At 42.8% G+C, this 17098-nt stretch overlaps 1 pseudogene; it reads right to left on the bottom strand.

Moving 5' to 3' along the window:
- Positions 1–13271: 13271 nt before the first annotated feature.
- On the bottom strand, positions 13272–16145 carry LOC125538478 (annotated as a pseudogene).
- Positions 16146–17098: the final 953 nt, after the last annotated feature.

A 17098-nucleotide genomic window follows, 5' to 3' on the forward strand; every position in this document is an offset into this window, starting at 1 on the left:
AGTCAGGACAAAAACGTGTGCCAACCCCTATGCATAGGTTCATGGGTGGAACCAGCAAGTTGATCACCAAAACATACATCAAGTGGCACATGATATCCCATTGTCACCACAGATAATCACGGCAAGACATACATCAAGTGTTCTCAAATCATTAAAGACTCAATCCGATAAGATAACTTCAAGAGGAGAACTCAATTCATCACATGAGAGTAGAGGGGGAGAAACATCATAAGATCCAACTATAATAGCAAAGCTCACGATACATCAAGATCGTGCCATAGAGAGAACACGAGAGAGAGAGAGAGATCAAACACATAGCTACTGGTACATACCCTCAGCCCCGAGGGTGAACTACTCCCTCCTCGTCATGGATAGCGCCGGGATGATGAAGGTGGCAACGGGTGATGGGTTCCCCCTCCGACAGGGTGCCGGAACGGGCCCTCGAGAGGTTTTTGGTGGCTACAGAGGCTTGCGACGGCGGAACTCCCGATCTATCTTGATATTCGATGTTTTTAGGGTACGTAGGCTTATATAGGCAAAAGAAGTCGGTCAGGGGGTGCTCGAGGGGCCCACGAGACAGGGGGGCACGCCCAGTAGGGGGGGCGCCCCCCTATCTCCTGGCCTCCTCGAGGATCTTCTGACTTGAACTCCAAGTCTCCAGGATCATAATCTTCCCAAAAATAACGCTGCCGAAGGTTTCATTCCGTTTGGACTCCGTTTGATATTCCTTTTCTTCGAAATACTGAAACAGGCAATAAAACAGCAATATGGGCTGGGCCTCCGGTTAATAGGTTAGTCCCAAAAGTAATATAAAAGTGTAGAATAAAGCCCATAATCATTCAAAACAGATAATAATATAGCATGAATGCTTCATAAATTATAGATACGTTGGAGACGTATCAGCATCCCCAAGCTTAATTCCTACTCGTCCTCGAGTAGGTAAATGATAAAAGAAATAATTTATGAAGTGTGAATGCTAGAAGGTGCACAAGTTTGATCAATGAGAATTTCAATCACCTCTTCTAGCATGATAATATGTCATAACAGTAGTTCATCTCATAAAACTTCTCACGATAAAGTAACAAGCAATTCACAGGTCAAAGCATAGACCATAAACATTCTTGAAAACTAGGAAACTTCATTCTTAGTCATCAAACAATTGCAATTCATCTTATTTTCGGGAATAGCAAACTCCACATACTCAACTATCATATAGTCTTCTACAATTGCTAACACTCACGCAATACTAATGGTTATGAAGTTTTAATCAGACACAGAGAAAGATAGGGACTTATAATGTTGCCTCCAAACATATTCACCTTGGGGTGATGTCAACAATAATAGTTCATGCTAACGTACATCCAATTGGATATATATATCAGGATCACCCTAACACAAAGTGCTTGGCAAAGGATAAAATGAAAAAGGGAAAGGTGAAGATCACCTTGACTCTTGCATAGAGTAAAAGACATAAAGTAAAAGATAGGCCCTTCACAGAGGGAAGCAGGGGTTGTCATGCGCTTTTAGGGTTGGATACACAAAATCTTAATGCGAAAGAACGTCACTTTATATTGCCCCTTATATATGGACCTTTATTATGCAGTCTGTCACTTTTATTGCTTCCATAACAAGATCGTACAAAACTTTTTTTCTCCACACTAATAAGTCATGCATATTTAGAGAGCATTTTTTATTGCTTGCATCGATGACAACTTACTTGAAGGATCTTACTCAATCCATAGGTAGATATGGTGGACTCTCATGGAAAAACTGGGTTTAAGGATATTTGGAAGCACAAGTAGTATCTCTACTTGGTGCTAGGAATTTTTGGCTAGCATTAGGGGGAAAGGCAAGCTCAACATGTTTGAATGATCCATGACAATATACTTTAACTGAGATGTGAGAAAACATAACCCATTACGTTGTCTTCCTTGTCCAACACCAACTCTTTAGCATGTCATACTTAATGAGTGCTCACAATTATAAAACATGTCTATGATAATATATTTATATGTGAAATCTCTCTTCCTTCAATATTCTTTCATGAATTGTTCAAATGACCAATACAATGCTTGCTAACCGTCAATAAATTTACAACCTCTACTTCTTAGATGTGAAGTCATTAATCCCCATGGGATAAGAAAATGAGACATATATAATTTCAGATTTATGACATTCAACTCATTCAACCATTTACTCATAGGATATAAGTGAAGCACACGAGTAAATGACAAACTACTCCAAAAAGATATAAGTGAAGATCAATGAGTAGCTAAATAACTATGTAACTATATGAAGACTCTCTATCATTTAAGAATTTAAGATCTTGGTAATGTATTCAAACAGCAAGCAAAGCAAAATAAAATGACATTGCAAGGATAGCATAACTCATGTGAAGAAGCAAAAACTTAGGCTCAACCGATACTAACCGATAGTTGTTGAAGAAGAAAGGTGGGATGCCTACCGGGGCATCCCCAAACTTAAATGCTTGAGACTTCTTGAAATATTATCTTGGGGTGCCTTGGGCATCCCCAAGCTTGAACTTTTGTGTCTCCTTAATTCCTCTTGTATCATGGTTTCTCTTCTTTTTATCAAAAGCTTCATCCACAACAAACTCAACAAAAACTCGTGAGATAGGTTAGTATAAACCAATGCAAAACCTTATCATTTTCTACTGTAACAAATCACTAAAATTATTATTCAACATTGCATACTAAATGCCTCTGCATATTTAACACTCCTATCCTCAAATAGAATCATTAAACAAGCAAACATATGCAAACAATGCAAACATAACAGCAATCTGTCAAAACAGTATAGTCTGTAAAGAATGCAAGAGTATCAATACTTCCCTGACTCCAAAAATTATGAACTAAAATTCGCACTGTAATAAATTTATCAGAGCTCAATATGCAAAAGTATTCAACGTTACCATACTATGAATTTTCTAGGGAATTTTTGCAACAGCGGTAAACTTTCTGTTTTCAAACAGCAACATGTATACTAGCAAAATAAGCATGGTAAAGGCTATCCTTGACATTTTTATTGAAAGTAAAGATGCAAAACATTATTCTAAATAACATAAAGCAAATACTAAAAAAATAAAATGACGCTCCAAGCAAAACACATATCATGTGGTGAATAAAAATATAGCTCCAAGTAAAGTTACCGATGAACGAAGACGAAAGAAGGGATGCCTTCCGGGGCATCCCCAAGCTTAGGCTCTTGGTTATCCTTGGATATTACCTTGGGGTGCCTTGGGCATCCCCAAGCTTAGGCTCTTGCCACTCCTTATTCCATAGTCCATCGAATCCTTACCCAAAACTTGAAAACTCCACAACACAAAACTCAATCGAAAACTCGTGAGCTCCGTTAGTATAAGAAAATAAAACCACCACGTAGGTACTGTAATGAACTCATTCTAAATTCATATAGGTGTAATATCTACTGTATTCCAACTTTTCTATAGTTCATACCCTCCAATACTAGTAATAGATTCATCAAAATAAGCAAACAACACATAGAAAACAGAATCTGTCAAAAACAGAACAGTCTGTATTAATCTGTATCAAACATATACTTCTAGAAGTCCAAAAATCCTACCAAATTAGGAAGTCCTAACCAATTTGTGTAACAATCCAGAGCAAAAATAATCAGATCAGAAACACGTTTCTGTGAATTAACAAAACTAATTTACTGGGTGCAAAAGTTTCTGATTTCCAGCAAGATCAACACAACTATCACCAAAAGCCATCCTAAAGGTCTTACTTGGCACTTTATTGAAAAAAAACTATAAAACATGATTAATATAGTAGAATAATCATGTGAACACACAAAAATAGTAAGGGTAAATATTGGGTTGTCTCCCAACAAGCGCTTTTCTTTAGTGCCTTTCTAGCTAGGCATGATGATGGCAATGATGCTCACATAAAAGATAAGAATTGAAACATAATGGGAGCATTATGAAGCATATGACTAACACATTTAAGCCTAACCCACTTCCTATGCATAGGTATATTGTGAGCAAACAACTTATGGGAACAATGATCAACTAGCATAGGAAGGTAAAACAAGCATAAGTTCAAAAATTGAAGCACATAGAGAGGAAACTTGACATTATTGCAACTCCTACAAGCATATGTTCCTCCCTCATAATAATTTTCAGTAGCATCATGAATGAATTCAACAATATAACCAGCACCTAAAGCATTCTTTTCATGATCTACTAGCATAGAAAATTTTCTACTCTCCACATAAGCAAAATTCTTCTCATTCGGAATAGTGGGAGTATCATAAGAGACTTGAACAGTAAAAATTGTTTCCACATTAAAAGAGTAATGTTCAGAAAAAGGGTAATCATAATCATGACAAGATTTGTAAATATAATCATCACTACTCTTTATAGCATAAGTTTCATCACAATAATCATCATAAGTAGCAACTTCGTTCTCATCATAATCGATTGAAACCTCTCCCAAGATAGTGGAATCACTAAATAAAGTTGACACTCTTCCAAATCCACTTTCATATTCATCACAATAAAATTCAACATCCTCCAAAATAGTGGGATCACTACTTCCTAAAAGTTGACACTCTTCCGAACCCACTTTCATCAATATAATCATCATAGGTAGGAGGCATGCTATCATCATAACAACTTTGCATATCAAAACTTGGGATGCTAGAAATATCATCTTCACTAAACGTAGCATCCCCAAGCTTGGACAAACATTAATTTCAGCAAATATATTCTCAAATATGTCATTCTCATCAAACATAGCTTCCCCAAGCTTGGGCCCTTTCATATCATAAGCATAATCACTCTCATCATTAATAGTATGGATAACACCAATAGTATAGCAATTATCATCATCACAAGTAGCAGGAGCAGCATCATTTGGAAGGGATACCTTTTTACCTCTGTTGCCCCTTCTTTTCCTTTTCTTCTTCACATTATGTGTGGGTTCAACCTTCCTCTTTGAGCTCCCTATTGACAAGATTGGTTGAATAGAAAGCTCCTCCTCGTTACCTGATTCATCATAAGAAATAATAGGAGGGTATTGGGAAGTCTCTTTCCGTTCATTAGTATTCTCATCATCTACTTTTTGCTTTCTTTTCTTTAGGTAATTGGCAATATAAGGATTTTCAATGCAATTCTCCGCACAAAACATATAAATCTTTTCTAGATCAATATCAAGGAAATGCTTAAGATTAAATTCTGGAATAGGCTTAGTTAAACGTTTCAACTCTTCATAACCCAAAAGCAAACTAAGTTCATTATAATGTGCAAGGGAAATCAAATCATCACAATTTTTGGACACGATTCGGTCATGAAACAATTTGCATTGGAGATGTAAATGACCACGTTCATTGCAAAGTTCACAAGTACGGCAAAGGAATTTTAAATTTTCAGCACTCACATCTAGCCTTTCTTGCAACCATTTAGTTTCTAAATGATTATGCCTCTTGCAATAAATATCTTCTCTATTTGGTGTGTTCTTCAAACATGCACTCCACAAAAGTTGACATGCTCATAAGAGATATTTTCATCATGACTAGAGCAATCATCATTAATACTATGGATATTCAAGGAGTTTATGCTAACAACATTGCAATCATGCTCATCATTAAAAGATTTATTATCAAGCATTTTAATGCACTCTTCCTCTAGCACTTGAGCACAATTTTCCTTTCCATCAAACTCATGAAAGATATTAAAAAGACAAAGCGTATGAGACAAACTTAACTCCATTTTTTTGTAGTTTTCTTTTATAAACTAAACTAGTGATAGAACAAGAAACAAAAAGATTCGATTGCAAGATCTAAAGATATACCTTCAAGCACTCACCTCCCCGGCAACGGCGCCAGAAAAGAGAATGATGTCTACTACGCAACCTTCTCCTTGTAGACGTTGTTGGGCCCGCAAGTGCACGGGTTTGTAGGACAGTAGCAAATTTCCCTCAAGTGGATGACCTAAGGTTTATCAATCCGTGAGAGGCATAGGATGAAGATGGTCTCTCTCAAACAACCCTGCAACCAAATAACAAAGAGTCTCTTGTGTCCCCAACACACCCAATACAATGGTAAATTGTATAGGTGCACTAGTTCGGCGAAGAGATGGTGATACAAGTGCAATATGGATAGTTGATAAAGATATTTGTAATCTGAAAATATAAAAACAGCAAGGTAACTAATGATAAAAGTGAGCGTAAACGGTATTGCAATGGTGGGAAACAAGGCATAGGGTTCATACTTTAACTAGTGCAAGTTCTCTCAACAATAATAACATAGATAGATCATATAACAATCCCTCAACATGCAACAAAGAGTCACTCCAAAGCAACTAATAGCGGAGAACAAACGAAGAGATTATGGTAGGGTACGAAACCACCTCAAAGTTATCCTTTCTGTTTCATCTATTCAAGAGTTCGTAGTAAAATAACATAAAACTATTCTTTCCGCTCAATCCATTATAGAGTTCATACTAGAATAACACCTTAAGACACAAATCAACCAAAACCCTAATGTCACATAGATACTCCATTGTCACCTCAAGTATCCGTGGGCATGATTATACGATATGCATCACACAATCCCAGATTCATCTATTCAACCAACACAAAGTTCTTCAAAGAGTGCCCTAAAGTTTCTACCGGAGAGTCAAAACGAAAACGTGTGCCAACTCCTATGCATAGGTTCATGGGTGGAACCAGCAAGTTGATCACCAAAACATACATCAAGTGGCACATGATATCCCATTATCACCACAGATAATCACGGCAAGACATACATCAAGTGTTCTCAAATCATTAAAGACTCAATCCGATAAGATAACTTCAAGAGGAAAACTCAATTCATCAGAAGAGAGTAGAGGGGGAGAAACATCATAAGATCCAACTATAATAGCAAAGTTCACGGTACATCAAGATCGTGCCATAGAGAGAACACGAGAGAGAGAGAGAGAGAGAGATCAAACACATAGCTACTGGTACATACCCTCAGCCCCGAGGGTGAACTACTCCCTCCTCGTCATGGATAGCGCCGGGATGATGAAGATGGCCACCGGTGATGGGTTCCCCCTCCGGCAGGGTGCCGGAACGGGCTCCCGAGAGGTTTTTGGTGGCTACAGAGGCTTGCGGCGGCGGAACTCCCGATCTATCTTGATATTCGATGTTTTTAGGGTACGTAGGATTATATAGGCGAAAGAAGTCGGTCGGGGGGTGCTCGAGGGGCCCACGAGACAGGGGGTGCGCCCAGTAGGGGGGGCCTATCTCCTAGCCTCCTCGAGGATCTTCTAACTTGAACTCCAAGTCTCCAGGATCATAATCTTCCCAAAAATAATGCTGTCGAAGGTTTCATTCTGTTTGGACTCCGTTTGATATTACTTTTCTTGGAAATACTGAAACAGGCAATAAAACAGCAATATGGGCTGGGCCTCCGGTTAATAGGTTAGTCCCAAAAGTAATATAAAAGTGTATAATAAAGCCCATAATCATTCAAAACAGATAATAATATAGCATGAATGCTTCATAAATTATAGATACGTTGGAGACGTATCACACACCCACATAGTTTTTTTTGAGCTTTCATACACTTATACCTCTAGTGCATCCGTTGCATGGCAATCCCTACTCACTCACATTGATATCTATTGATGGGCATCTCCACAGCCCGTTGATACGCCTAGTTGATGTGAGACTATCTCCCTCTTTTTGTCTTCTCCACAATCACCATATTCTCTTCCACCATAATGCTATGTTCATGGCTCATTCTCATGTATTGCGTGAAAGTTGAAAATGTTTGAGAACATCAAAGTATGAAACAATTGCTTGGCTTGTCATCGGAGTTGTGCATGATTTGAGTATTTTGTGTGACAAAAATGGAGCATAGCCAGACTATATGATTTTGTAGGGATAAGATTTCTTTGGTCATTTTATTTTAAGAAGACATAATTTCCTTGTTAGTATGCTTGAAGTATTATCGCTTTTATGTCAATATTAAACTTTTGTTTTGAATCTTATGGATCTGAATATTCTTGCCACAATAGAGAAGATTGCATTGATAAATATGTTAGGTAACATTCCACATCAAAAATTCTGTTTTTATCATTTATCTACTCGAGGACGAGCATGAATTAAGCTTGGGGATGCTTGATACGTCCCGAGCGTATCTATAATTTTTGATTGTTCCATGCTATTATATTATCTGTCTTGGATGTTTTATATGCTATTTTATATGATTTTCGAGACTAACCTATTAACCTAGAGCCTAGTGCCAGTTTCTGTTTTTTTCCTTGTTTTTGAGTTTTACAGAAAAAGAATACCAAACGGAGTCTAATTGACCTGAAAATTCATGGAGATTGTTTTTGGACCAAAAGAAGCCCACGGAGCATCGGAGACACACCAGAAGAGTCCCGAGGCCACCACGAGGGTGGAGGGCGCGCCCTACCCCCTGGGCGCGCCCCCTACCTCGTGGCTTCCTTGTGGACCCCCCTAACTTGTTCCCGATGCCAACACCTCTTATATATCCCCAAACTTCCAGAACAGAACCTAGATCGGGAGTACCGCCGCCGCAAGCCTCTGTAGCCACCAAAAACCAATCAGGACCCTGTTCCAGCACCCTGCTGGAGGGGGGAATCATCACCGGTGGCCATCTTCATTATCCCGGCGCTTTCCATGACGAGGAGGGAGTAGTTCACCGTCGGAGCTGAGGGTATGTAACAGTAGCTATGTGTTTGATCTCTCTCTCTCTCTCGTGTTCTCGATTTCGCACGATCTTGATGTACCATGAGCTTTGATATTATAGTTGGATCTTATGATGTTTCTCCCCCTCTACCTTCTTGTAATGGATTGAGTTTTCCCTTTAAAGTTATCTTATCGGATTGAGTCTTTAAGAATTTGAGAACACTTGATGTATGTCTTGCATGTGCTTATCTGTGGTGACAATGGGATATTCACGTGATCCACTTGATGTATGTTTTGGTGATCAACTTGCGGGTTCTGTGACCTTGTGAACTTATACATAGGGGTTGGCACACGTTTTCGTATTGACTCTCCATAGAAACTTTGGGGCACTCTTTGAAGTTTTTTGTGTTGGTTTGAATAGATGAATCTGAGATTGTGTGATGCATATCGTATAATCAAACCCGCGGATACTTGAGGTGATATTGGAGTATCTAGGTGACATTAGGGTTTTGGTTGATTTGTGTCTTAAGGTGTTATTTTACTACGACACTCTAGGGCTGTTTGTGACACTTATAGGAATAGCCCAATGGATTGATCGGAAAGATAATTTTGAGGTGGTTTCATGCCCTACAATAATCTCTTCATTTGTTCTCCGCTATTAGTGACTTTGGAGTGACTTTTTGTTTCACGTTGAGGATTGTTATATGATCTAATTATGTTATCATTGTTGAGAGAAGTTGCACTAGTGAAAGTATGAATCCCATGCCTTGTTTCCAAGCATTGCAATACCGTTTTCGCTCACTTTTATCGCTTGCTACCTTGCCGTTTTATAATTTCAGACTACAAAAACCTATATCTACCATCCATATTGCACTTGTATCACCATCTCTTCACCGAACTAGTGCATCTATACAATTTACCATTGTATTGAGTGTGTTGGGGACACAAGAGACTCTTTGTTATTTGGTTGCAGGGTTGCTTGAGAGAGACCATCTTCATCCTTCGCCTCCCACGGATTGATAAATCTTTGGTTATCCACTTGAGGGAAATTTGCTACTGTCCTACAAAACTCTGCGTTTAGAGGCCCAACATTAGTCTACAAGAAGAATGTTGCGTAGTAGACATCAGTCAGTCATCGTCTACTATAAGGGAGGTACACGTACAAGTCATATCACCGTGGTATGTCCCCGCAAAAAAAGGACAACAATGTCAACCTTACCTGCACGAACGTGTTTCATATCTTCTATTTAAATCTGGTGAACCTCGAAATACCTATGATGGCGGGCCTCCGCACGATTGCCATCACTGGAAGGTGTGTGTTGGCGAGATCGACGTATTCCCTTGCTCCCCAATGTTGTGCCTCTACGGGATGAAGCCGATAGATCGGTAATCATATAGTCATACACAAAGAGGCAAAAAGCGAAGAAGTACTTCAACGTTTGCTATGACACAAATGGAGGCATCTCTTGCAATGCACCCCATACCAACGCACGGGTCCGTGTTTCTTCGTTGTCGAGTGGCCGTCTCAATGCTATGTATTGGCAATCGGTGTGGAAATAGCAGTGGTCCTAACACAATGTGCATGGGCATTTGGTCGGCGGGGACGACCAGGTTGTAGAGGAGTAGCCTACAGAAAGATGAAGACGGAACATGAGTTGTGAGCGTGCACAATTCGGATGTGTGTGTGCATGGCAAACATTGTCGGGCCGTGCTGACGGATATTTTAGTGGACACGTCAATTACCTATGCCCTTGCATCGCATGGGCATATGTGATAGTCAAATTATCAAAGTAGTGAATACGAATCAAACAAAAATGATGAAAGCGACTAGATGAAATTCCTGTGTCATAAAGAATGCTTTCGTTATTATAAGAGAGATTTTCGCCCTGTCCTTTGCTACAAAAAGTATTGAGCTACCTTGCTGCATCTTTGTTACTGTTAATATTACTTGCTCGTTACAAATTACTTTGCTATCAAACTATTTGTTACCAACAATTTTTGTGCCTGCAGAAGACACCTTGCTGAAAACCGTTTGTCATTTCCTTCTGCTTCTTGTTGGGTTCGATACTCTTACTAACCAAAAGGACTATAATTGATCCCTTATACTTGTGGGTCATCACATGGCGTGCCACCATTGTATTTAAAGATTCCGTGTGTATGGTGTCATTTTGGGTGTGTCCTCCACTTCGCGACCTCGCTATCCTCGTCCTGGGCGTGAGTTTGTCGTTGTGGAGGAGTCCCTGCCTAATCCGTACGCGACAAGAGAAGTAGCTGTAGCCTACAGCAGCACTGCACACGAAGAGTGGATGCGACGCGAGTCATGGCGCTCCGGGGCCGACCTCGCCAAGTGGGCATGCGTGCATGCGGGAGGCGCCGGTTTGTTAAGCTCTCGCTGCGACTTTTTGCACCATTCAAGAAGTCTTTAGTACACATGCTAGGAACATCTTCCGGCCGAATAATTAAATTTACTGGGACCGTTATGTATGGGTGGAAAATCCAATGTCCATCAGTTTTCCAATGCTATCTAGTAATTTTTTTTTACCTACTTACCTACTATTGGATTTGAGCCAATGACTCCCGCCAAAGCGGAGACGGACGACCACGGTCCCGACCTTACCAGCACCCGGGAGGTGAGATGGGGAGCAGACGCCCTCCATGCATGCGTACAGCTCGGCCTCTAGAGGTTCTGCGCAGGAGTAGAGCACACGGCAAGACGAGAGGATAATCTCTCTATTGTGAGTAAATTGTACAGAAATATCACAATTGGGGCATTCGAAGCAGATTGATACCAAGTTTGGTAATTTTCACGTGTCAGTACCAACTTTGAGGCAAGGCGTTGCAAAAGAGACTAAAAGTGCTGTTTATACGTATTGACATGGAAACTGACTGGTTGGGCCCGTCCGTCAGGTGCCATGCTGGCCAGTGAGCTCATGCCCGCGCGCTGACTCGGACGAGGCTGGGTCGCACCGTTTAGGCGCGGCTGGTGCGGCCCGAGCCTCCATCTCCGTCGCCACCGCGAGCTCGAGGCTCGCTCCTCCATGACCGCGGCCCCGCTCCGGCCTCGCGCTCTCCTCCATCCGCTTCCGTCGCGACGCCAACTCCTCCTTCGTCTCCTCGCCACAGCCTCCTCCGCCTTCGCCGCCGCAGCTACCCTCCTGCCCCACATCCTCTCCCCTTTCGCCGCCGCCGCCTCCTCATCCCCTTCCCCCTCCCCGTCAGCCCCCGCGTCCTGCCCCGCCACCGTCTCGGTGCCCCGGTGGCCGTGGAGCTGCCGTGCGGGATAGTCGTCGGCTCGCGCGTCACGGTGGTGGCCCGGCCGACGAGGAGGGACGGGGCGGCGTCGTCGCAGTTCATGGTGGAGCTGCTCGGCACCAAGGTGAGCTCCTTTGATTCCACAGTTCAATCTCGCTTTTTCCTCGTCGTTCGCTAAGAAATTTAATAGTAGTATCTCAATTTTGAAGCTATTTGTTCGTTAAAACCTGATTGCAGAGCACGCAAAGGAAAGCTCTGGATGTACTGAACACCGTTGGCCTATCGAACTCGGTCTTGAAGCTCATTGAGAAGCGACACCGGGTCGACAAGTGGATTGCGTACGGCGGCATGATCATCACCGTCGTGCTGATGGTTGCGTTTTGGCGATGGACACACTAGTTTCAAATGTTCTCTAGAGGTGGGCACACTGGTGCATGAGGAATCAAGGAAGGGGGTTCTTGTTTCAGTTTAAAGTTTGCTGTATCTGGTCCTTCCTTGTGTAGTAGGCATAACTCTGCTCGGTTACTGATCTCTCTTCTTTGTATTACTACAGTATTATATATACTGTGTGTATAGCGATTATGAAAAGATGTTGACAACCCTCAGATCAGATATATTCTTCTGAATGCACAACACAGTGGCCCTGCTTTGTTACATTTCTGTTGTGAAAAAGGCAGTCGTGGCCGTGCACATCTTGTATGCAAAATAGTATGCTAAATACTGCTGTTTAAGACTTCTCTTTCATCCTGTTTTAGTCTGAGCTTTTGCACTTTTCTACTTCTCTTCCATATTTGTTGGATAAACGGTTCTTTCATATTGGTGATTTGATCTTATATCTTCTTGTAAATCAAGCATGGTGTTCTGTTTTTCCTGCAAGCGTGTAGGTTTATATACATACATATTCGTTTCAAAGTAGGATTCCAGAACATATCTGCCAATCAACCGGCTGATCATACATGCAAAAATCAATGAGACAAGGTCTCTGCCAGTAGTGAATGACACCAGGTCTCTGCCAGTAGTGAATGACACCAGGTCTCTGCCAGTAGTGAATGAAGAAGGATCTGCGCAAGCGGCATCGACTGCCGAAGATGTTGCCGCCGACGACCGTCGGTGGCGGCGGAGGGAGGAGAAAAAAGCACAGGCCCCTCCATTTGGACTTGCTCTTACACAATCAATTCACTGATATAACAAGCGTTGTTTCGTTTGCCATCTTAAGCCGAAATTTCACAGTTGAGTAACTTTGGAAACAGTAGGTTGAGATAGGTCACAAAGCAATCCAGTAATCCACCTCTTCATGGGAAATTCAGTCTAAAGAAAGGAAAACAAAGAGGCAAATCACACAATCCTTTCCAATTCCCTCGCGTAGCCGAGGGTCTGGTACTCTTGTTGATGACCGGCGCCGCCGGTATCTCCTTGCAGGGCTGGGACTCCTTCGCCTTTGGAACAAGACCCGGCCGTCCTTGACATCCCACTCGGGGTGTTCCTGTTGACAACACGACGATACTTTACAACCCATGGTCATAATAACTCACGTAATTCACACCGGGAGCACAAGGCATGGAACTTTACCTCTGCGATGTACTGTTGCAGTTCCTTGTCGGAGCTGAAACTAAACATCTTCTTCGCGTCGCTTATTGACAGGTAATCATATCCCTTCTCGCTGCACCCGGCTATCTCGTCCCTGCGGACGCAGCAGATATCATCACAGTCATGGACAAATAGCACAAGGAGCTAAATCGGAAGGGGTGGTGACAGACGCCAACTTACCTAACCGTTTTTGCGAGAAGGTCCATGAAGTATACAACATAGGATTCATGCGGCGCGTTCTGTCGAGCGTTCAGCACGCGGATGTAGGTGCCCTCCAAAGGACTGCTCGAGCTCGACCCCGTGCTTGATGCAAGCATTCTCCAGCGCTTTGGCGGGCAGAAGCTCCAGCTCAGTGTGGAACTCCGCAATTCTATTCTGGACCAACAGCCTCAGAAGGTTAAGCCCCATGATTGGGTATTCCCCCGGTGATGGAGGAATTTATGCCACTGCAAGCATCAACATGATTTAGTATCATTAGCATGATATATACATGCAAAACAGGAAATTCTACATGTTCTTAGACAAAATATCCATCAACATGTCCAGACATTTTGCAACATGCTCTGAACTTGATAAAGCAAACATCTAACACGGAATAAGATGCATAAGCAACTCTCCTAAAATATTAAAAAAACATAAGCATTTGCCAGTCTGGCGAGGGCATCACGGCTCATCAGCTTGCCAGAAACCTAAGAGTTCCATACAAACCCAATCTACATGTCTAACTTATGTGGCTTGCAAAGATAAATTTCCAACACAGCCTCCTGTTCCATATCCGACTACCCAACAGAACCGAGCAACTACATAACTCATGCAAGACTAACCCAAAAAGCTATTTTGGTTTGACTCATTTACCAACTTACGCCCAAAGAAAACCAATAATACTCATTTGTTATGACTTTAATACCCAATAGAAGATGAAAGAGAACAGGGACCTGTATTAAATGACAGACCACACGATGCATAAACACAGAAGACAACTGCAAAGTGGGGTATTCCTCGGGAAAAAAAAACTGCAAAGTGGTAAGAAAAGGAACTAACCATGTGGCCATGTAATAAGGCTTGAGCTGGCAGAAGTCCCTTTCAAATGCATCTTGGTCTTCCATTTTCACACTCAAATAAACTGCCTGCTCATAAATGTCCCCTGAAAGGTTTCAGCTTGATTTAGTAGTTGCTCTGTTAAGGATAAATCGGAAGAACAGAGCATATATTTGTAAATAGCTGGACCATAACAATATAGACACACATATTCCTCCAAAACACAGGGCATAGGTTGCGTCGATCGACAGAATAGTTCATGCATGGCAACAACATATGAACGATTATCTTCATGAATCTTAACATAACACTATCTGAATGACGAAAACTTATCATCAAATACAAACATCCAGAGCAGCATCAGAGGTCAAGTCGAAAAAGAGCAATGTTATCCCAAGAATTCACATTATCTTCATGATTCAGTCCTAGGATAACACATTCAAGCCATGTATAAATTCATATGGCTGCAACCATTTGACTCAAACTCCTAAAGTAAAATCGCACGACCAAAACAAAACAGTGTTAGGGGTGCAAAGATCCCCGACCACATCCTCGAGCCAACGGTGTTTAGGACATCCAGAGCTTTCCTTTGCGCGCTCTGCAATCAGGTTTTAACGAACAAATAGCTTCAAAATTGAGATACTACTATTAAATTTCTTAGCGAACGACGGGGAGAAAGCGAGATTGAACTGTGGAATCAAAGGAGCTCACCTTGGTGCCGAGCAGCTCCACCATGAACTGCGACGACGACGCCCCGTCCCTCCTCGTCGGCCGTGCCACCACCGTGACGCGCGAGCCGACGGCCATCCTGCACGGCAGCTCCACGGCCACCGGGGCACCGAGACGGTGGCGGGGCAGGACGCGGGGGCTGACGGGGAAGGGGAAGGGATGAGGAGGAGGTGGCAGCGGAAGGGGAGAGGATGTGGGGCAGTAGGGTAGCCGCGGCTGCGAAGGCGGAGGAGGCTGCGGCGTCGATGGAGGAGATGGAGGAGGAGTTGGCACCGCGGCGGAAGCGGGTGGAGGAGAGCGCGAGGCGGGCGCGGCGGGGCGTGTCGGGGGTCGGGAAGGTGCGCGTGTGGGGCCGGAGCGGGCCTCGAGCTCGCGGCGGCGCGGGCAGTCGGCGGTGGCGACGGGCGCGACGGAGACGGAGGCTCGGGCCGCACCAGCCACGTGTAAACGGTGCGACCCAGCCTTGTCCGAGTCAGCGCGCGGGCACGCGCTCATTGGCCAGCATGGCACCTGACGGACGGGCCCAACCGATCAGTTTCCGTGTCAATACGTATAAACAGCATTTTTAGTCTCTTTTCCAACGCCTCGCCTCAAAGTTGGTACTAACACATAAAAATTACCAATCTTGATACCAATCTTTTTCCAATGCCCCAATTGTGATACTTCTGTGCAATTTACTCCTTCATTGTCGTCACGAATAATCATCCCAACACCAGTGATGCCCGGCCGCTCGCAGAAAGAGTCGTCGACGTTCAGCTTCAGCCACCCCTCAGGTGGTGACGTCCAGTTCTGCGGCGGCTTCAACAAGGTGTGTTTGTGAAATCGCGAGTATATAGATGTGAATGAAGAAGACATGTTTCTGCTCCAATCAAATATTATTACTTTAAGCCATAGAATTTTTTTCCACAATACTTTGAGAAGGCCGATTCGGTCGCGAAGGAGGCGCTCGACGCCGGCAAAGAGGATGTCGCCGCACACTTCGAGGAGGCGGACGCGGTGGACCAACTCACGTGTGCAAGTCTGCCTGTGAGTACCACCTCAATGTGAAGCTCTCATGTGCCCCGCCGTCTCCCCGTCTAGGATGTGATATCGACCGAACCTCGTTGGCGAAATCCGATCTGTTGTTGTGGCCCGATCTTTCACGACACTCCACCACCAATAGCAGCAACCTCTCGTCCGCGCACGCGGTGTACACGAAATAGAGGGTTTGAACCTTGCGGCTCAGCACGAGAAAACCAATCTCAACGACGGTACTCACGCACAAAACAATTTCCTCAAAGAGAAATCGCAACATAGAGGTTTTCTAAAGCTTCCTCCAAAACTTAGTGATTTTTAGACAATTTTCCCCAAAACTCGATACGGATATTTACCCTAAAAATACATCGTGTCTATTCCTAAAAATAACCTCCTTTTACATGGCCGAAGCCTGACCTTTTTATAGGCGACGCTAACCAATGCAAACCGACTAAGGAAAACCAATCTAACCGGACTCTCTCTGTCCTCTATCCAAACTAATTAAAATTTACCTAGTTAATTATCCGGCAACTTTGATCTTTTTCAAGAGTGGCCCCCAGCCAACAGAGCACAAGGAAAGAAAATCAAACACGTCAAAAGTCCTCGAGGCATCTTCACGTGTCTTCTCTTTGCGTGGTAGAAAAATAAATAGATTTTTATTTTTTATCTTGTGGACCAAACCAGTTAAATCAGAGTCTGCTTGAGTCCTTGAATCATCGTAGGTCTCCTTTTCTTTCTCTAACGTGACACAAGGACATCCATTAGAGTAATTACCCCAGCATGCATGATTGCAT

This window comes from Triticum urartu, chromosome 2 (genome assembly GCF_003073215.2).
Source record: "Triticum urartu cultivar G1812 chromosome 2, Tu2.1, whole genome shotgun sequence".
NCBI lineage: Eukaryota > Viridiplantae > Streptophyta > Magnoliopsida > Poales > Poaceae > Triticum > Triticum urartu.